The sequence below is a fragment of the Haliaeetus leucocephalus genome, unplaced genomic scaffold, assembly GCF_000737465.1.
Source record: "Haliaeetus leucocephalus isolate CR32 unplaced genomic scaffold, Haliaeetus_leucocephalus-4.0 Scaffold506, whole genome shotgun sequence".
Classification (NCBI taxonomy): Eukaryota; Metazoa; Chordata; class Aves; order Accipitriformes; family Accipitridae; genus Haliaeetus; species Haliaeetus leucocephalus.
In genome coordinates, this window is record NW_010972942.1 from 7,974,408 (window position 1) to 7,996,794 (window position 22,387).

General features: G+C 38.2%; 1 protein-coding gene across 1 annotated transcript in view; it reads left to right on the plus strand.

The window, feature by feature from the left end:
• Window positions 1-22,387, plus strand: part of ARFGEF1 (ADP-ribosylation factor guanine nucleotide-exchange factor 1 (brefeldin A-inhibited)) — a 101,668-nt gene that overhangs the window by 458 nt on the left and 78,823 nt on the right. The gene's annotated exons all lie outside the window — the stretch shown is intronic.

Here is a 22,387-nt window from a genome sequence, read left to right on the forward strand (position 1 = left end):
GGGGGGGGAAGGGCTGGGGGAGGTGGGGCGGCGGGCTGAGCCGCGGCACAGGTTTTGGGATCGAGCGGTGGAGGATCTGGTTAGTTGTGTGAGACTCGGGGTGGGTGCGCAGGGAGGTCGAGGCCTGTCGTCGTCTTGCTGCGAAGCCCTCTGGTAGCGTGCGTGCCCCCGGGCTGAGGGGAGAGCTTCGCCCCTCGCCGAGAGCGGCCCCTCCGCGCACTGCCCCTCGCTGACAGTGGCGGTGAGGGCGCTGCGGCGCCCGGCGGGCTCTCCTCCTCCTCCTCCTCCTCCTCCTCCTCCTCCTCCCCGCTCGCAGGATGAATAGGCAGAGAGACGGAGGCGCCGAGCTGAGCCGAGCTGACCTGGAAACAGACGGCCGGCGGGGAGGGAGCAGGTGACAGGCAGCGGTAAGGGAGGAGGGACGGGGGAGGAAGCGGGGGTGGCGGAAAGCGAGAGACAATGACACCAGGCCACGTCTGGAGTTGGTGGCCCTTCGGAGTCGGGACGTTGTCCTCTAGAGAGGGAGGGGCTGGTCCAGGAGATAGGCGAGGGAGCGTTAGCCGTGGCAGGGAAACAGCTGATGAAGAAGGGGGCTTGCTTCACGAGTGGCGGAGCTGGTGCAGCCACGGAACATGTGGGAATGTTTGCTTGCTTCGGGCTGAGGAGGGGTGTTAGGTTTGTAGTGCAGCCGTGTCAACACCACCTCGTCTAGAAGTGTGACGGAAGTACCGGGGCTGGGTAGTACAAAGCATACGTACACATTCAATAACAGGCAGCGTGAAAGGAGAACTTGGGCTTTACAATTCTGGCATGTTGAGCGCAGGCAGGGTTTGAACCTATGTGGCAAAATAACTGACGTGTTTACTGAAAGACTTCAGGAGAAAGGCTTGCTTTATTTAAATAATACATAAATGGATTATGTCCCTCCCATTCTTGTGCAATTGTTTCTGGTTTTGGAGCTGATGATCTTGATTTTGTACAGTAATAATGTCTGTTTAAATGGATTTTTTTGAAGAGATAATATTAAGCTGAAACTTGCTTGTTTTAAGAATGAATATAAGTAATTTCAAACTGTTCTTTTGTCATTCTATTCATCTGTCTTTTATAATACTTTCAATGTTTGTAAAAAAAGAACATTCCTTTTCTTGTTTTCTTTGTCTGTGAAAGACCCTGACAAATGGAGGGGGAGAAATGACAGTAGCTCAACTATTTATTTCTTAATAATTCAAGTATTGGAAAGAGTTTTTTTCTTACATTTCTCATTAGATTTATTAATAATAATCTTCTTTTAGGCAGATAGGATTAAACCGATAACCCTTTGGCCTTCCCGTTGACTTTAGGCTGCGTCTTCAACTTGGAAATAAAACAGAGAAGTGTTTTCTTATTATTAAACTGAATTTATATCCAGCCTGTATGTCATCCATAGAATTAGACAGTGGTATTAATCTTATGTTTCTGCTGTACTTTATTTCAGTAGCTTGATCTGCTTTAGGTATCATCCAGATCCCTCCAAGCATGGCTCCATTGTGTTATACAGATTATAAAGCAAGCCCTCTAGACTGTACAGTCTGCATCTTTTATCTTGTAAACTGATTTTTGCAAGGAGACCGCCAAGCACACATCCCAGTGATTTCCATGCTAGAGGTTCATCGAAACCTTCTCCTGTGGATCTGATTGCGTGATTGGGGCTTAAATAGGGAAATGATACGGTGTGTGAGTATAGAAGCCAATGAAGCAGGAAAAAAGAACTACAAGATTGTGTGTATTAGGTAATGTATATAGGAGGGCTTCATGAACTGGAAAAATATCAGACATGATGTTAACTACCGTAGAGTCTAACAGAAATAAAATTTTTTAGGTTGTGGCACAATGAAATATAGTTGGTGATTGTAAATGCAGTATGGTCCGTTGTCTGGTTTTGTGTGTGATAGACTCCTAATTCAAAAGTGGCAGTGTATAACTCTTGAATAGAGTAATGCTCATGTCTAACTACAAAAAACTTTTCAGAGGAAAGGAAGTATCCTCCTTATTTCACATGTGAGGCAACTGGGTGTTAAAGCTGAGCTGTGATTTTCGTAGCAGAATTGGAAATAGGGTGCATGTGTTGTGCTTTGTCCATCTAGCTCTTAATCTGTTGGAGAGTACTCTTCAACTGGATGCTGCTTTGCCACCTTATGCAAGGGGTGCAGACTTCTTACTCCTGAGAAATTTTTTTTATTGTAGAGAGCAACAACATTAATGATAAAACATTAGTAAAATAGTAATTTAGAGTTAAATTCGATTTGGAGTTAACTGGCAAAGTCTGGCTTTAAAGTTTTATTGGATTTTTAAAAATGGTTGTTAAATAAAAGGTAGCTTTTAAAAATCATGGCAGTAATTACGCATCCTCAAATTAACATCATAGTCTTTTCAGTCTGAATATTTAATTGATTAGTCTTCACTGAAATTATCTGATGTAATACAAAACTCTGCCATTAAGATCTTTTTTTTTCCGAACTGCATGACTGTAGTAAAATGTTGCTTACTGTTAGTATATCAGATATTCTAACTAGTAGTTGTTACTAATCCAGACTTTTTTTCTGTTTCTTTTTTTGAAATTCCGCCCCCCCCCAAATCCACTATTTATATTGTTTTACATTGTTTGTATGAGATGAGCTGCTATTGAAGTGTTTCAGAAGCAAGAAGGCAATGACGAGAAATACGGTATTCCTGTACAATAGACAATCAAATTAAAACTCTGCTTTTTAGATTGAGGTTGACAAGCAGCATTTTAAGAATCTTTAAGCATATCCCTTTGTCATTTTTAATCCCTATATATTTTCTTATAAACCTGTGCTGTTGCATTCCATTAAGATTATACTTCATCTGTTTTTGATTTGTGAATTTTGAAGGAGAAAAACCCCACAACATTCCTGGTATATGTTACTGTGGTGGTCTGACCTCTGAATAGGTGTTAAGTTGAGGTCCTTCCAGTATGACCACTCTTCAGGGCTATTAGAAGATAAGAAAGCAAAATATGAATTAAATATTGCAACTTGAATTATAGATGTTCTTTGGTTTTTTAACAGGGACAAAATTAAGCCTGATACTCACATCCTGTATCTAATGATTCACCAGGTTGTGTCTGGATTAATACAGAATAGTTGACTCCAAGTTTAATGTATTTTTTTCATGTAACATTGTCCTTTCTGAAAGACGTTCTCTGTATCTAAAAAATGTAACATTTCTTTCTCTAGTCACCTAATGAAATACAGCTGCTAATTTAGAACTTTGTATTGTTTACTTGCATAGCAGCTACTCTTAATCTATGTAAGGAGTGAGTTTAAAGTTGTCCACTTGCAGAGAGCATCAGGCAACAAGCTGACAGCAGAATTAGATTTAGAGGTTCCCTTCACAGTCAGTCCCCTGCACTGCTGTTTCTGTATTGGTTTTCAGCCATATTACTGTCTAGGAAACTTTACAGTAAACATACTGCATTATGTATAGTCCATAAAAGGTCTTGGGGGGGAAAAAAAAAAAAAATCCTCCGCTGAATGTAAAGTTCTTAACAGACTGAACAAAAACTGTTAGTGCTTTGTGTCAGAATCTGGGATGTGGATTTGTCTGCCTGGAAAGGTGGTTTATAGAAGGACCAAGCTGAGCAAACCAGAATTCCCTGCTTGTATAAAGGCTGCTGGTTCAACTGCAAATCAGGAGTCAAGCAACTCTTCTGTAAAACTCCAAAGCACAAATGTAAAATGATAGGGATATGTACCTAGTATGTACTTTAAAGAAAAGCGTGCATGTGCTGCTTGGAATTCTGGAAGTACTGACTGAAGAGGGCTGAAACTTAGTTTTAAAAGGTTCTTTGGTGCTCCTTGGATTGCTTAGTCTGTCATGCAAAGATCCTGCTGGATGATGTAGGTCTCATGCAATGTGAAAGTAACAGCTCCATTCAGTTTGTGCTGCCATTACATGCACGCGTAGGATGATGAAGGAGCAGGATATAATTAAGCACTGAATCTTAGTTTTTCTGAAAACAAGTTACGTTTGGAGTAGAACTCACCCCAGAGGTGGGAAGATTCATCTATATCTTTACCTACACAGATTTGTAAATGGCCTGGGAAAGTCTCACCTGTGTAAATTTTTCTTTTACCCTTCCTAGTTTCATTTGCTTGTGTCCTTCTCATATATAAATAACCATGTTCTATTATCAGAGTAAGCTAGGTTAACAGTCAATACAGAAATGCATGCACATGTTGCAAATGTAGGGTGCGTTGAAAAAACTTTCCTAAACTAGCATGAACAGTTAAAAATGCATTTTGAAGACCATTATCGTATTATTCCTCTGGAATTAATTTTACTGGAGAAGTGTTGGACAAGCTAAATTTCTGTTTGTATTTTGGATAATTCTGTTCTCAGTAGACTACCTTCTATCTTTCACCTAAATTAGTTGTGCTTTTTTAGAAGCCAAAGTCCAGAATTTTTGGAGTCTTCTATGCTGAATACAAAGAGATCGGTATTGTACCATTGTCTGTTGTCTGTGTGTCCTGTAGGCATTTATTTTCACAATACACAAGTCACCATTGTCCATACAGAATTTATCTTCTGGTTGTAACTGTTCTGAAACACTTATTTTGAAGTAAGCAAGCAGGATAAATGGAGATTTTTTGCTAGTAAAACCAAGTTGTATATTTAAAAAGAAAACAAACGAAACCTAAAAGTTGCAACTGCCCTTCCCTCCTCTTGCTTGCTTTGCTAAGCTTGGGCTTTAACTAGCAGGGTTTCTGTGTGGTTAAGATGTCATCTACTCTTGCAAAGATTTAAAACTTGGCTTGGTAACAGTAAAGTTTGGTTGGCCCCATAAACTCCTTTCCAGGTTGCTTTCTGCATTTGAGGTGTAAAGTGCCGTTTATGTTGAATTTATGGGGCTAATTTAAGAGGAGTTGTGTGTAGAGGGAATTTTTATTGTTGTAAATGTAATCAATTCTTGGCTGTGTAGAATGGCAATGCTGATGAGCTTTAATCTCCCTTGAGAAAGGGGATGGTTGGCAGGGTGCACATAAAAACAAACACTTTTGTAGAAAACAATGTGGTTGTATTTGGGTTGGAAAAAAGTTAATGGAGAATGAGTATCAAATATTTGCTTTTTGTCTTGGAAAGAAAAAAAAAACCAGGTATTTTTCAGGGGTGGAACTTTGACTTTTTCCTGAAGTAAGTCCTTGGTTAAAGCCTTTGATATTTTGAAAGTTTTAACGTTGATTTTCAGTATCTTGCAAAATCTAATCTTGAAAGACTTCAACACATCTTTGTGACACAGGGCAACTTTTAAATACCTGTGTTCTGCTGGTATTTTAGGGCACCAATTAGAATGTTGAAGCTTAAAATGAAACATTGTTGCCTTGTGACCAGAGTGCATCTTTTTCTTATAATAAGATATCTTTACTGTTTTGTGGGGTTTTGTTCTAGTTGATCTTTTTCTATACTGTCTTCCAGTATATTATTCCTGTAACTGTCATCTTTTCATCTTTTCCTCTCTTCTCTTGGTGCTTGTCTCCAGTTAACCACTGTTTCATTTTTTTTCACGATGACAACAGTATCTGTTCTTGTGCATCTTCTTCATATACACTTGAAAAAAATTTAGCTTGGCCGTTGATGTCAGATGTACATTCCAGAGCTTTTCTGGAGTCCTTCAGAGAATAATTGGTATTGAGTGAGTATTTTGATATATGTTGTTAATTATGCTGACTTGTTTAGTTATCAGAGAGGATTGTCACATGGGTGTTTATAGAGAGGGAAGCATCAGCCAGTGGGGTTCTAGTCAGTCTCTCTTCCCTGTTCTTGGTGAAACTCCTAGCTGAAATGATGGACTCAAAAAGAGCTAGATGAGAAAGCCTTGTCTTCTTTTGGGGCACCTACTTGTCAGTTTTGGGTTTTTCATTGGTGTTGATACTTTTTATCAAGCTGCTGATTAGTTAGTACTTTAAAGTAAACAAATGCTGTCAGGATCCTGGGAAGCAAGACCAGCAAACCTCTACATGACTCTCCTTCAGTTCCACAACAGCCAGTGGTAGATCGGTGACTGGAATAGGCAGGGGGAAGGGAGTCTCGTGTTTTCTGCATCAAGCCAGAGATCTTTCTTGTGTGATATGTAAATTGCCGGGAGAAAATACTTTTGTCTGGAGAAGACAGCTACTGTCAGCGGAGCATCAGAGGCTGAAGTGACTTGGGAAATGCAACTCTGCAGATTTCGAGGAAGGAGGGAGGTATCAAGGAAATAGACAGAAGTGAGTAAGAAGCTTGATAATTTTTATCTGTTAGAGGAGGCAGAACTCTATTGTGTGTGTCTGAAAGCCAAAAATATGTAATCTAGCTGTGCTAGTCAGATGGATAGACCAAGTATTCTGTGCGTAGTTGGCAGTTATTACCATGTCGCAGAAGAAACTCTAGGTTACTGTTAGGCAAACCAGACCTTTAAGAAAAATCACATACATATAAAAAGTCTCCAAACAACCAGGGAAAACATAAAATACGTCTGTGGGATTTTATAGAAAGAGAATATTGTACAAGGACAATTGAACAAATGGTAGCTGGTGCGTTTTGTTTCTGTGAAAAACGCCTAATGTCAGAACTTAAAATGAAGAAAAAAACAAAACCCTAAACCAAAAATCAACCCCAGCTTATATATTTTACAGATATCTTAATGGAATGCAGGGGAATGTTAAATAAAAATATCTGTTTTGAGGGATAAGGTAGACGATAGTTGTTATATGAAATATCCTGTTTTGGGTATAAATGTAAAAGAGGTGCTAAAAATAGGCCTGTCAAGTCCCAAGAGTTTGAAATACCTGGGAGAACTCCCTTATTGATTTCCAATCAGTCTTAGGACACTGAGAAAATTCCAAAGGACTGGAAGACATCTGCTACTGTGCCAACATTGTTACAAAGATGAATAGCATGACCTAGGTAATTACTAGTGTATTGGCCTAATGTCGATCCCAGTCAAGCTAGTGGAGTAGCTGATGCATGATGTGAGTGAGAACAAAAATGCCAGTCAGCAAGGATTTGAGAAAGATTTAAAAAAAAAAAAAGGAAGAAAAAGCAAGTCCTCTACCAGTTTAAGTTTTTGGGATGGATAATAAGGCATTTTGCCCACATTTTAGTCTTTAACTCCTGTGTTCTTCAGTTCTTAATTTTACACGATTAGAAGTAAAAACTGCCAAACTGATAGGAAAAGGCTTGATAAAATTTGGGGGGTGTGGATGGTGTGGGTTTTTTTCTATTTTTCATGTTGCTTCTTTCTATCCATGGTCTTAGCTTTTAGGTATTCTTCTTGGTGTTGGATCTTTTGCTCGGGTTTCTTTGGGGGTTTCTGGGTTTGATTTTGTTTGTTGTTTTTCTTTAATTTGAAGTGTTGCATTTTGGTTTTCAGTGTGGACGTATTGGTAGATGACAAGGTTTTAGTTGGGAAGGAGGAACTCTTAAAAGAACTTGAAGTCTTGAGGAATCTGAGCTCTTAGTATGATGCTGTAGTCGAGAGCAGCTTTGAAGCTTGGGTAGGGAATGTGGAGGTTATACAAACTTTGTACTTAATACAACTTTTAGAGTAGTGTTACCCCTGGTTTCAGCAGTGCATGGGTTTTAGTATCAGTGAGACATGCTTGAAGAGCCATAAGAATTAGAGAATGAAAAATAGTGCAAGAGTAAGTCTGTTGCTTCTGTTTAGACAGAGGTAGGAAAACAGTGGGCTGGTCTTATTCTCTGATGTTGCAAATCTTCATATCACTCGTGTTTTAATTCAAGCAAAAATTGTTTCAGAGATGTCTTAGTCTGGCTCTGCTTTTCAGGAGTTTGTAAAAGGCAGTCACACTGGATGCTTCCTTTTAAACTGCAAAAAGGATGATTCTATTTTAGAAATTCCTTTCTCTTTAATAAAAAGTCACACTTGATTTTATGGGAAATGTAAGTGAAACTATGCTTGTACTTTTAAACATTGTACCAAGAAGCTTGTGTACTTAGTGTGTTGTGGAGGTGCTGTTTGTGTGTGTGTGAAACCCAAAAATGACAAATGGAGCTTTCATTTTGAGAGGGAATTTCACTTCCTCCACCTTGGTCACCTGCTGACTGATTTTTTTGCCTCTTCAGGAATGATAAATTGCCAAAACTTCCTGAACTGAGTGATCATTGCTGCATTCTGATGGTGTTTATTCTCTGAAGGGGCTACTTGTAGCTTTTCTCTAAGCTGTGATCAAATGTACTCATGCTAGTGAAGGATCCCAAAGCAGTTATGTATTTGGTTGCAATGTTTGATTAAATTCCCCAAATATATTTCTGCTTAGTTAATCTTTTTTTTTTACCTCCTGTGATTTTTTTTGAACTTTTTCAGTAGCATCTCTGGTAGATTTTAAAATAAAAAGACAAACCCAGTTTTATACCTGTCTACTTTGATAAACTCACATGGCTGCCTGTTTCACTGGCTCAGATTCTGGTTTTGTCATGCTTGAGTGGTTTTTTTTGTCTTTTATCCCAGCTTTTTATTTTAGAATTGTATACACACTCTTAACAGCTTAACTAAATTTTACCAAAACTAAGAGAGTCTTCTATTAAGACATCTAGGGTGTGATTGCTGTGGGCTTTTTTTTTAATTGTTGATTTCAGTTCAGAATGGTTTACTTCTCTTGTTCCCCCCCCCAGCATTTCTGGTAGTCTGTATGTCATGGATGCTAATGTGGTACAAGATTATATGGTTATTGATGTTATGCTATTTAATATTTGTTTTTGTTCAAATGGGTAAAATGGGTAATTTCTGCTGTCTAGTGCATCAGAAAAAAAATTAAGATCTTTTTAAGGTAATGGAAAATACCCGCCCTTGAGATAAATGGGTTTGTTCAAGCCCTTTTTCTGTCTGCTCTTAAACACAGAGAGAGATAGGTTTAAAAAAGATGATCCATTAATAATACAAATTCTGCACTTACTGTCTTTAGCACTTGCTGTTATAATAATCTTGACAGGTTTTGTAATGTTATTCCTTCGTTTAGAAATAAAAGTATAATTAAGTTTGTAAATATTTCATGTCAGGAGATTTTAGTCAATGCTGGATACAGGGGTGTTTTACTGCTTTGTGTTTTTACTTGACATAGATGTGGGACTCCTGAGCGTCAATTTGCATTGCAGTTAGTTGTCGGGAATGTTTGAATGACCAGTATGCTTCAACATGGCAATGTGCAGCTTTGCAGTTTGAAAGAAACTGGGGAGAAGATATTTTTAGACTTTCAATTTGAGATAAAAATGTTGGGGTTTACTAGAGGTGTTAAATAGTATTTTATAGTACAGGACTCAGCTGTCCAGTTGAATAGTATGAGGTACACTTACAAAGTTTCAGATCTGTAAATTAAATATAAGCAGTGTGTGTAAAGGTCTGGGTGGTACTATTGCATGGACTGAGTGTACCAGCTGGCATAAAATCACATTATTTTTTTTGCAACTCAGGAAAGCTGGAATATGCGGAGTCTTAACTTGGTTCACTTCATTTGGCTAATGGACTGTGACGTCTGCAAGAATGCTGTACTGGATCTTGTGCAGTGTATGGGAAAGTGGATAGAAATAAATTAACCTCTATTTTCATTATCCTGAAATGGAAACAGAGCTTTATAACTGCTGTAAGTAAAATTGCTAGAATAGGACAGCTGCATTTGCATGGAAGTTTGAAAGCTAGATAAAGACTGCCTAAGTGCCTGAGAAGTATGATTAAAATTTTCTTCACCTGCAGTGAAATGAGACACTTAGATGTTTTCCACTTGTGATTCAAGACATGACACTTTATTTTGTGTGATTATGTGTGCATAATTATGTATATAAATAGATCTTGAATGCTTAAAAATTTTGCAGTAAAGAGAAATAGTTTTCTTCTTTAAAATTGTATCTAACGCTGTGGGGAAAATAGACTGTGATGGTTAGCAAAGTTTGGAGGAGCTTTAGGGTTGTGTCTTAGATGCCGAATGGAAGAGAAGAGGAGCTAAGTTGGACCTCCATCCCCGAGTCTTATGTTGTATTGTAAAGCTTGAAACAATATTCTGCATTCAAATTATTAACAGTCTTTTTACATTGAAGGAAAAGCAGCACATAGACCATTCTTTCCTTGATCACCTCCTTTTCACATGAAAGCAGAAGCTGCTGTCTGTCTGCTTGGTTGCTCTCCAGGCCTTTCGATGATGAACTTGAGGGAGGTGGCATGGCACCAAGAAATTTCCTACCTCTGCCCTTTGGGTGTTTGTTTCTTTTATGCTTCTGTGTAGGAGTTCACTTTAATAACATCCCCAACATCCCCCTCCAAACCAAAAATCCCGCTTTTCCCCCGCCCAAAGCTGCTTTCTGAAACTGGACCAGAGGGAGGGCTGCGTCAGGGTGAAATACTCTCACAAGGAAAGGAAGGGTTTTAAATTTCTTTTTTTAAAGAACAATAAAGTGTAATTTCGAGGACTTTTTAAAACAAAGTTAGAGATTCTTTTACTATCTATTGCCAATATCTATAAAACTTAAAAGGATACGTGTAACTTTAGAGGTTTATTTTCATATGCAGCTTGTACCTGTGGCAGTACATGCACTAATGATTCATAACTCTAACTTATGCAAATGTGTTCTACCTCCGTAGAGGTAGAAATGGCCAAAATAGTTTTATATACCAATGACTTAAATAAAATTAATAGTAATAAAGCCTTGAATAGCACAAATTAGATGTAGTCTAATAGATGCCTGATGAGCACTGGCTGGTGGTGGAAGATGTTTGCATTTGATCACAAATAGATTGCCTAGAAATAGCCACAGAGTTATGTGCTGGCTTCTGAAATATGAAGAAACTTCCATTATTTTGATACCAACAAGTAGTTAGAAAGACCATCTTTTATAACAGAGAAGGTGATTTTGAAAGTTCTTTGGCTGTTGTAGTTTATAACAGCATTTATTTAATCATGTGTCCTCAAATGCTTTTAAAGAACAAGTAGGAGGGGCACAATCTCAGTGCAGTGGGAAGTTAAGTAATTACTATTAAATAACAGTTGTGTGTGTGTGTATATATATATATATATATAAAAACCATTTGTGTGGTCAATGCAAGTACACTTTTTCATAGTAGTTTATTATGAACTATGGATCCAGTGGATCCAGAAAATACTGAACTGAATACCTTAATTGTCTTGTTCTTCACAGCTTTGGTAACCAATGGTAAAGGAACAACTTCCTTGTAATACTGTGCAACATGGGTGGAATTAACAGATTTGTGTAGTGGTGACCTTTTTAAGTAGTCTTCCACTTGCCTTCTGATCAGCATCTGAGAAAAGAAAGAGTAGTTGTCATATGAGTAGTTGTCTTAATATAAGCAGTCCAAACTTTCAAAAATACTTTTTTTGGATGTAAATAAAAGATAGGGCGTAGAAAATAAAAGTTTCATTGTATTAATAATTTAATGCATATGTGCTGTACTGAAGGTGGCCACACTGGAGCTTTCAGAGTACTCTAATACTCGTATTCTTACTACTTCTGTTCATTCAAACATCCTAGTCTGAGCTGCTTCCTATATCAGAATTTAATGAAGAAGTTGGGACTTCAATAACAGTGTGATCAATTTGAAAGATTAGTTTGAAAGATCTCACATCAGGACTTATGATTTAAAGTTTGAGCTTTCTATTACAAATACAGATTTTTGTAGTCTTCTGGCTATCTTCTTGTATCTGGAAAAGAGGATGATTTTCTCATGATTCAGAGCTATGGCAAGAGCATAATGCTTTTTTTTTTAATTAGAAGGTTACCAGTAGTATAATTCATGAATAGACTTACATGTGACCTTTAAAGTTTTAGGGCTTGAATGGGCAAGAGTCTTGCACTATCATGTGTTTTGCTTCTTGTTTTTTCATCCCTACTTGCAGATTGCTTTTGAAGTTACTGTAGTGAGCAGGCTACTTAGTGGGAATATGGTTGGGGTTTTTTGCCATTTCTCAAGGTATCATGAACTTAGAAGGATCTTGTATTTCAGTCTGAAATAAAGCTTAGTAATTTCCAACTTCTAAATTACCTTTTAAACTACCCTTTTCCAAAAGGACAAAAAATAATTGCAGTCAGATATCTACAGCAAGGATGGAGGTTAAAAATAAAACGTGTATTTCCCCATATTACAGAGGGATCTTTTAATTTGATTCTAGCTGTTCTTAGAACTTCACACTGCGCAAGAGCTTACTGTCCTCGGTTGTATCTAGTCTTTGAAAATTCACAGTACTGATTGCTTGACAAAAAGGTATATGAAACCTTCTTGTAGACATTGAAAATTTTATAGCAAATGATTGCCTGTGTCATCAGGATGATCAAAAAGCATGAAGGTTCCTTTTTTGCAGGATGTGGGAAGGATTACTACATACATAGTCTGATCAGTTTTAACTCTGGATTTTATAAAAAAAAAAAAGATATTCTAGCAGTCAAAATAAACACCTAATTTGAGATAAATATGCTCATGTGCCTGGCTTAGAATAATCATCATTATATGCCAGGATTTATTTTATTCCATGAGTGTGTTCTGTATGTATATCACACCTATTTAATATATTGTATGCTTGCCCTCATTACAGGGACAGCAGAGGTGTAATTGCTTTTCTTACCTTGAGTAAACTGTGAAACTTGAGTGACCTCAGTGTATGTAATAGTAGTTTCTAGTAGCTGGTTACACTTTAAAAAGTATAGAATAAGGGTGCATCGTCATTGCTCTGCATGTGCGCTTATCCCTGGAAAAGAAAAAAACTTTTAAGAAAAAATAAGAATGTTTGAAGGATCACATTACATGACAAAGTATTACTGAAGAGGTAGGCTGTGTGAAAAGCAGACATGCAGCTTTTGTTCATCCTGCCAAATGATCCAGAAACAAGACTGAGAAACATAATGACAGTCTTGTCCTGCAGCAGCAGCCTGTCCTTGCCAGAATAAATACAAACCATTAGTAAAACATTTATTTCAGTCTTCAGTTGTCACCAACCAAGCAAATGAGCAAGTAGAACATAGTAGAAAATAACAGAGAAGTCTCAAGAAATAGTTTCGTCAATAGGTAACTATGTCAAAAACAAATGTATGCTTGTTTATGTATGAATGCCGGAAGTCTTTAAAAATGGTCAGCTGAAGTATCAGTGGTTTTAAAATGAGTATGCTGTTTTAACAGGCCAGGAATGAGGAGGGATAATCTGTGGAAGAGTCTTAATTCCATAGCATTCATTATGTAGGTATGAATGTTTAATTTTGCTGTACTTTAGAGAAAGCTTAGTCATGTTAGGTAAATAAATCAACTGCATTGACAGGTAACATTCAATTAAAATGTATTGAGCAGCTCTTGAGTCCTTGAGCACTACCCAGGAATTGGTTTAAGATGTAGCAAATGAAGAGCTGGTTTGTCATAGTGAGCATTTTCATCATTGCATGCTCAAATTCAGCTTCGTAGTAGTCATGAAGAAGACTCACTAAAACACGTTTGTTTGGTTTTTTTATTTCAAAAAGAGTGGTACAGGTTTGAGGACACTTTGAAGGGAGCAAAATGCTTAGAGCTAACAATGTGTTTCTTTGTCATGTGTTTTGTTAACAGAGTAAGTGTATACCAGCTATTGAGAAAAGCTGATGAAGAGCTTGCGATAAAGTTGGTATGAACACATAGCAAAGAAGAAAACACACCCATATCTGTATGGCTTGTAAATGATAATCACAGAACCATTTGGGCAATGTAAAGATACTGAAGGAGGCCAAAATACATTATTTGTCTTGTTGTACATGGAAGCGGAGGAAGTTTCCTATAGTGGAATTACAAGGAATGAGTCAGAAAAAAATCCCCAATTTGAAGTTTAAACCAAAGTTCCTATTAACTCATTGGGATTAGGAGTTTTTAAAGGGTCTCTAATCTGAAATTGCTGAATTGTTTAATAGAGCTTGTAATATTAACATTTCATTGGTTGCTAACAAAGGAATGGGAGGAACTAAATGTCAGTAGTGTCAGTCTTCAGGTTTTTTTTTAAAAAAAACAAAACCCAAAAAAGTACCAAGGGTATAAGGGATGGAGAAATCCTGAGAACTTCAGCCTGGCAAGTCTGAACTGTAGCAAAGTATAAAGCTGGTAGAGAGCAGAATGGTTGCCTCTACTGTGGTGAGAAAGAATCAGTGCAGACTTTGCAGGCAGAAAACTTACCATCACAAATCGGTAAGGCAGAGTCGATGAGTGTGTGGGCAAGTGTAAGGTAATCCAATTTTAGGGTAAACCTCAACCAGGTTGCTCACTCAAGGTGCTTGAAGATACTGAGCTGTCAAGGAGTAGATGATTTGCTTTCCCAGCCAAGAGGTAGTTCAGTTCTGGAGAGGTTCATGGTGTTTTGGGGTGAATGGTGAAGTGACAAAGGTTTACAAAAGAAAATATTTAAAAGAGTGAAAACAACCTGTTAAAGCTGGCGGTTGTGCTATACTGACTTAGTTGTTGATAAAATGGCAGCAGTTGAGTGTTGATAAATGCAAACTAATCCATATGAGTGGAGGAGGAAACTGGTCTAAATTGTGCATGCACAAACATGGGCTCTAAGTAAGACTTTTACCCACTGGAGGAGGGAGGAATTTGAGTTACTGTGAACGATTCCATCAAAGTATTGATTCCCTTGTCAAAAAGACAAATATGAAAACAATAGAGAAAAAAATGAAGCTGTTACACCACTTTATAAAGATACCATTTATTCCATGTGTAGTTCTGCTGTCTACTGCCTCCCAGAGAGACAGTGGACTTAGAAATGATGCATTGGAAGTCAACAATGATGATTGAAAGTAGGAATGTCTTCCAGAACAGATCAAGCAGACTATGCCTCTTACTCCCTGGAGGGGAAAAAAAATAGGAAGATGGATGTAAAGGAAGTGTGTAAGATTGTAAGTAGCATAGACATGAAGAGAGAATAATTGATTGTAATTTCTCGCAATGCAGTTCCAGAGATCCTGTAAAGAACTCATCTTATTTAAAGTAAAGCAAAAAAAATATATTATTTCCTGCAGCTTGTATTACATTGATCCCAAAAGTTTAAATGGTTTAGAAAGTGATGAAATGAAAATTTAGCAGGGGTTGTCAAACCTGCAGGAAGAGCCGCAGATGGCTAGATGCTGGTAGGAGGGGACTATTGCAGGATTCTTGCCCTGCTTTTATAATCTACATTTACTTAAGCGTATGCTGTTGGCCACTCGTGGAAGCAAAATACAGGCTAGATATCAAGGGTTTAAGAAAAAATTACCATTCTATCTTTTAGTCCAATACAGTTTGGTGTTTTTAGGTTTGATTTCTGGGTTTGTTCCCCAGTTCTCAAAGTTTACATGAACTTTATTTAAAAATCAGGGATAGGGATGCTCCATCTTTTTTGCATCTTTGGACACTGATCTGCTTATGTATTTCATGAAACATTCATTGTCTGTCAAGCTTGATTAGTTGCCTTCATTCCTCGTTTGAAATTTACTTTCATTTAGTTCCATTATGTCTGCAGTCTTTGGTGAAATAGCTTTTGAGCTGGGTTGTGCAAAAGTTAAAAAATGTTTATGCTAGATTACCTTCTGTTTTAATTATTTTATTTTATGTATTAAAATGCTTGTTTAACTACAAAGGAAAAAGAATTTTTTTTTTCTTAACTAAATGGACTGGAGCTACTGCATACAAATCCCTGTCTTATGACGTGAAATGATGATGAAAATACTGGTGTTATGGGAATGGCATCATGAACTGAAGATACACTAATTCTGGAATTAAACTTTGCATGTAGGTGTAAAAAGATGTGTTGTATCTGAAGTAGGAAGAACAGAATGCTTGTATAACATAAGGAGAACTCAACTGCTGCAAAATATGCTGCAGCTTGATTTTCCAATTTATATTTGGTTAGTCCTTAAAAATTTGATTCATAAATAACCCAAGTACCTAAGTGAAAATATGGTATTTTTTTCTTTGAGTTTCTGTCATAATTTTTGTAAACACAGCACTTTATATTTACAACTGTAATACTGTTGTGAAAATAGGAGAGTATGGGTGCTGAGGAAAAATTGAGAAACTGGCTTTGTGACTTAAAGTCATGTTATCTGTCACTTGTTCTTCTGTTACTAGGTTGTTGATTCTGTCATGGCAGCATAAACCCTTGAAACAGGACTCAGTTAATGAATAAGATGCCTAAGGTTAGGGGCTTTCATATGTATCAAATATCTTGTTGATTGTATTGATCAGCTCTCTGCTGGCTTTGGGGAATGCTTGGGCAAGTCCTGAAGCACACCTCCTGGCTGGTCCGCTGCACAGACTCCTCAGCTGTTGATTGCATTGACAACTTGCGCTTAAAAGAGGTCAGGCAGATAGCATGCATGAAAACACGCACATGGAAACATCATATATATATAAAACTGAATCCTACCTTGAATGCAAATGTTTGGGATGCTTTTTCAGTTGTCAATGCAAACAATTTAAAATGTTAATTATATTTTAAGAGTTACTCAAAAGAGACTTGTTTCTGTTAAGCCTTTTATTTATCACATTGTTTGACTGCAAGTGGATGCTGAAGAGATGTTCTTGTGTAACAGAAGTATTTTGGAAATGTATGGAGTCAAGTCACAGAGGAGTCTAGATTGAACGGGACCTATGGAGATCATATGTTGAAAGCCGGGCCTTAGATTAGGTTGAGAGCCCTGTCAAGCAGTAGTGAGAGTAACTCCAACAGAGCAGACCCTACGACTTCTCTGGGCAGCCTGTTCACTGTTTAGATATTACCAGAGGTAATAAATAGGCAGCGGCATATCAGACTGTGCAGAAATTTCTCTCTTCCAGGGATGGATATGGTGGAAGAATCCAGCAATTATATTGCAGAGGGGTGAGATAATTTCTTACTATCAGGTCTTTGTTTTTTGTGAGTTGGACTGCTCTGGTTTGCCTGCTTTAAACTTAAAGGTCAGACTTAAAGGTGATCTTCAGAAAGAAGCTCATTGTGTCCCTTCAGAAGAGTTACAAATCACAGGAATTTGTTCTGGACATATTTAATTTCAGATATGCTTTTTCAGACAGATGCAAATTATTTGATTGAAAATGCTTTCCCTATTTCTAGTTTTGTGTCTGCAAAATTTGTTTCTGCTTCTGTCATCCTTGTGTTTTGGCAGAAACTCACGCTTTTCCAAGCTGAGTATGAGGGATGTGCTTGAGTTTCTGATCTTAAAAATGAGGGAAACTAACCTACTCTGTTAAGGGCCGGGGGGGGAAACCCAACTTGACATGAAAAGGCACAATGTGCATTAACACAAGTTTGCCTTCTTTGTAAGAAATGATTGTATGCTTCTTTCGTATCTGTTAGTTTTCCCCAGAAATACACATAATCAATTTTTTATTCACCTATATTCATGAGTTTCAATTCTAAATTTTCAAAATAAAAAAAGAAGACTCTATGTTGTGTTTGAGTAGGTAGGAGTACTTTTTATGGAAAGTTTATCAGGATGTCTGAAACAGTGTTAGAGACTGGAAATGTATTAGTATTCTGACTGCAGTTTCAGTCATGTCCTATCTTCTGACTCAAACTATTAGTTAAATGCTTGTGGTGTTTCCTATGTTCTGCGGGGTTAAAACTTCCTTTTCAAGTTACAGATCAAATCTAGAGAGTAAAAATCACATTATATATGGAGATACTGTGTGTATGTATATTAAAAAAAAATTGAGATATATAGTCTTAAATTTCTACTTTCTACTGTGAAGTGAAATAGCTATGTTACATTCGGTGCTCAAAGGGAAAAATATAGACCTAGATCCAAGTTAATATCTTAAAGGTTGCAGCAGGAGAACTGAGGCTGCTTTTGACTTCTCTACATTTCAGAGGACAACATACCAAACTGCTGTGGCAAATAAGGAGTTATTGATGATTCATCCTGTCTAGAACTAGGCAAACACGTTTCACAATCTTAAACAACAGAGCTACTGGTTTCCTTGTGGCTTTGACGAAGCGTAAACCCACCATGCTCAGAGAGTGTCTGCAGTCCTGCTCTTAAATGCAGTACAAGCTACAATTCTGACTGAAGCAAATACTCACTTAAATGAACTAGTGAACATTTGAGAAAATTGATAGAGAGAAGGACTGGATGTATTGAGTCTCCCCTCAATAGCATCCTACCGAGAATTTCTGTCTGTCCTGATTTTTCACTCTGTTTTCTGTTTGATGAATATGCTGAGAAACTGATGTATCCCATCAGTTGAATCAGGTAAACAATAGAGGGAGGGGGCAGAAGTCTGGTTATCTTGCATGAACTATTCTAGAGAAACCGGAGTAGTTCCGTATTATTTCAAACCATTAAATTCTATCATCCTTCAAGGCTTACCTTCCCCTCTCCCTTAAATTTGAAACTTAATTCAATGAGTACATTCCTAACTCCTTCTAGTGGAGTTACAGGTACTTCCAGGAACTTTACGCACAGAGTGCTTTGTAATGTTGGGTTGCAGTATGGAGCGGATGTAAATATAAAGTCTTACTTCTATAAGAATTATGGCAATTATAATCCCTATTTTATGGAATTTATAATTGGTAATTAGTTTCTTTTACCTTGTTATGGGTTACTTAGACAGCAGTTATGATTCTTGGCAAGAATATTTGAAAAATCAATTACTGAGGCAGAGAAGTTGTGCTTTTTTTTTTTTTTTTTGGTCTCCAAAGATTTGCAATGCTTTTCTTAGTCCAGCATGTTGGTATTTTCATGAGACAGTTTGTAAGAACTTTTTTATATACTGATCTGTATACTGTATACCATTGCACTCAGTAAAATTGCTTTTTCTGTAAATTACAGTTATTCTGACCTGAATAATTGTGGCATATCCTTTGATCAAACTCTTCTAGGGGGTCTGTCTCAATTTGGTTGTTTCTCTGCAGAGTTTTGTCCTCTAATATTCTTTAGTAAAGAAATAAATGACCTCTCTCAACACACACTTTCATGTTTCCATGTTGAATTTAATTTTCCATTCTTTCTGTGATTCCAGTCTGTTATAATTAACACTGCATATTTTGCCAGCAGTAGCAGTAATACTGGCTAAAGCGTTTGTTTTCTTCCCCATCCTACTCTTAGCCACATGGTAAAACCACTGATCCACATTTTTTTAAAAAATCTTTTAAAATTTAACTTTAAAGTGTCAACATATACTTTCTTAATCCAGTGTTACTTTGTTACTTTTCAACTGGTAAGATACCTCTGCAATTTTATAGCATGCATGCACAGAAAGTTGTAGTGGTGTAATATAGGTAGATAATGCAGTCAGGAGGAAAGGGATGTTAAGTAGCAGAAAGGTTTGTGCCATTTAACACATTGAACAACGTTCCACGTTTTTCTTGTTGAGTAGTCTGTCTTTGTTCTGAGTAGTAGTTGACTCATCTGTCTGCATAGGATATATATGCTGATTACTTTCTTTAAGCAGCAAAAAAATACAAAAAAGTAATAAAAATATCTGAAGTTATTTTATGCTGTTTTCAAAATGTTGTGCTACCTGCCTCTTTGTTTGGATAGCTGTTGCTGTGTTTATATGCTGGGGTTGCAGCCTGAGAATCAGGATTTACAGAGTTCAGAAGAATTTTAACATAAGAGATGAGAAAGAAGGTCAGAAAACACTATACGCATTGTGACTATGAAGAGGAATATACAGCTGCAGGCTTCCCCACCCTTACCTGATGAAGAAACATTTGTCCTTGCAAAACTTACTTCATTACAAAAAATACTAATGCTGATGAAACATAGTGGGTAAACTTCATATGGTTTTGCAGTATATTTATTCCAGTGCATCTGTGGGCATCCACTGCAATGGGCAGTTCTGTTCCAGCTCTTCCTTCCTGAAATGTGATACACAAGAGGTGTGGCAACTCGTGATCATGCAGCTCTACAGTGAGTTGAAATCACTCACTGACTCAATGAAAACTAAAATTATTGAGCTGTTCAAACTTTGTGCTTTGGCAGTGATTGTTTAAAGAATTGGTTTGGGTTTTTGTGGTGGGGTTTTGGTGGTGGTGGAGGGGCTGCAGGGGTGGCTTCTGTGAGAAGCTGCTAGAAGCTTCCCCGGCTCCAAGTCAGACCTACCTCTGGCCAAGGCCGACCCAATCAGCGACGGTGGTAGAGCCTCTGGGATAACATATTTAAGAAGGGGAAACCTACAGCAGGGGAGGAGATTGGAATGTGAGAGAAACACCTGTGTAGACACCAAGGTCAGTGAGGAAGGAGGGGGAGGAGGTGATGCCCCTGTAGCCCTGGTGAAATGGCAGGCTGTCCCCCTGCAGCCTGTGGAGGTGAGTGGGGGAGCAGATGCCCACCTGCAGCCCGGGGAGGACCCCACGCCGGAGCAGGGGGATGCCCCCGAAGATGGCCGTGACTCCATGGGAAAGCCTGTGCTGGAGCATTCTGTGACTGAAGGACTACATCCTGCAGAAAGGACCCACGCTGGAGAAGTTCATGAAGAACTGCAGCCCATGGGAAGGACTCACGTTGGAGAAGTTGGTGGAGGACTGTCTCCCGTAGGAGGGACCCCGTGCTGGAGCAGGGGAAGAGTGAGGAGTCCTCCACCTGAGAAGGAAGGAGTGGCAGAGACAACATGTGATGAACTGACCCCGACCTCCATTCCCCGTCTCCCTGTGCTGCTGCCAGGGGGAGGAGGTAGAGATAACCGGCGGTGGAGTTGAGCTGGGAAGGAGGAAGGGGTGGGAGAAGGTGTTTTTAAGATTTGGGTTTACTTCCTTGTTTTTTATTTGATTGGTAGTAAATTAAATTGGTTTTGGTTTTTTTTCCCCAAGTTGAGTCTGTTTTTTTCCTGTGACCATAACTGGTGAGTGATCCCTCCCTGTCCCTGTCTTGACCCACGAGCCTTTCTTTATATTTTCTCCTCCTCATCCCACCAGGGCAGGGGGAGGAGTGAGCGAGCAGCTTCGTGGTGCTTTGTTGCCGGGAGCGTGCAAATAAGCACGAAGAGACATGTGGAATAGGAGGAACCACCTTTTTGGGTGGTCACCCTCAGCTGGATTGGATTAAAGCATATTGGAAACCTGTAGCTCTAAGCAAGATCCTTTCTATAATCTGGTTAGGTGACTACATATTTGGTAAGCAACCAAATTGCTTGTATGTTAATGCACCTTTTCAGCAACTTGTGCCATCAGTTCTGAGCATGAAACTGATGTATGGGGGTAGTGGGAGGAGGTATCAAAAAAGGCTGGAACAAGGTATTTGAAAGGTATGCCCTGCTTGATTAAAATAAATTTACATGGCTAGCCTCTTCTAACTGTATTTAAAGGTGTAAATAAAAAGTCTATTGCCATTCTTTGATTTTTGTCCAAGTATGAGAAGTTTCTTTAGGGGGTGAAGAAAAAGTTTGGATACTGCTGGGAGTTTGCTGTGGGTTTAATAAAGGATGGAGACCCATATAATATTGAGGGGAAGCAGAGGTATTTACTGCTGCAGAAAATGAGCTTTTCAGCCACATGTTGGAATGTAAATGCTACTAATAATGACTACAATTCAGTTATCCTTGGCAGTGTGTGACCTATATGTGTGTGTCACCCCTCCTCTTCTTCCCAAGTAGTCAGTGAAGCAACTTCATAGTAGTCTCAACTTGGTTTAGCAAGTAGAAAGATTATTACAGAAAATCTAGTTATAAAACCCCATTGGATTGAATGATTCTTAATTAATTTTAAGCAGAATGAGGCCATTAGAGTAGATTTGCTAGTGATTCTCTGTTTGAAAATGTCACACCTAATGAGCTGAAGGAGCATGTAGTAAGGTTGGCTGAGTGGAGACAGGTTGTGCATTCAAGTTTCTGAATTTACACCAGAGTTGCATATTCCCGAATGATATTACATTGTGAGCAGGGGTGGGGAGAAGCTGTAGCTCTGTATGAATGACTGTATAAAAACAAGAATAAATGAGAAGGTTGCTTCACAGATAAAACACCCAATAAGGACTATCAGACATACTGTCTTTTGAATTGCAGATATAAAAGAGAAACACTTCAATGGGATTTGCTGCAAACCTTTAACATACCAGAAAATATGGCATGGGAAGTAGCAACACATAATGTTCCTTATTTATATTAGCACTCTCTTCAGAAGGATTAGTGTCATCTAAAATTGAAGCACCTCACCTGTACAAAGTTTGGATTCATGGCTTTTGTTTTTTTACTTTGTGTGTATATACACATAAGTATTTCTCTACACACTTCAAAGGTTACTACTCCATGCTTTTCTAAGCTAATGAGATATGACTTAGTTGATGAGAGGGTTTGGGGATTTTGTAGAGCACAACAAGGAGGATCTGCACAGAATTTCATCAAGAGTTGTCAGACTCAAAATATAACTGCTGTTTGTTTGGAACACTTCTTAAATAGTATGATTAA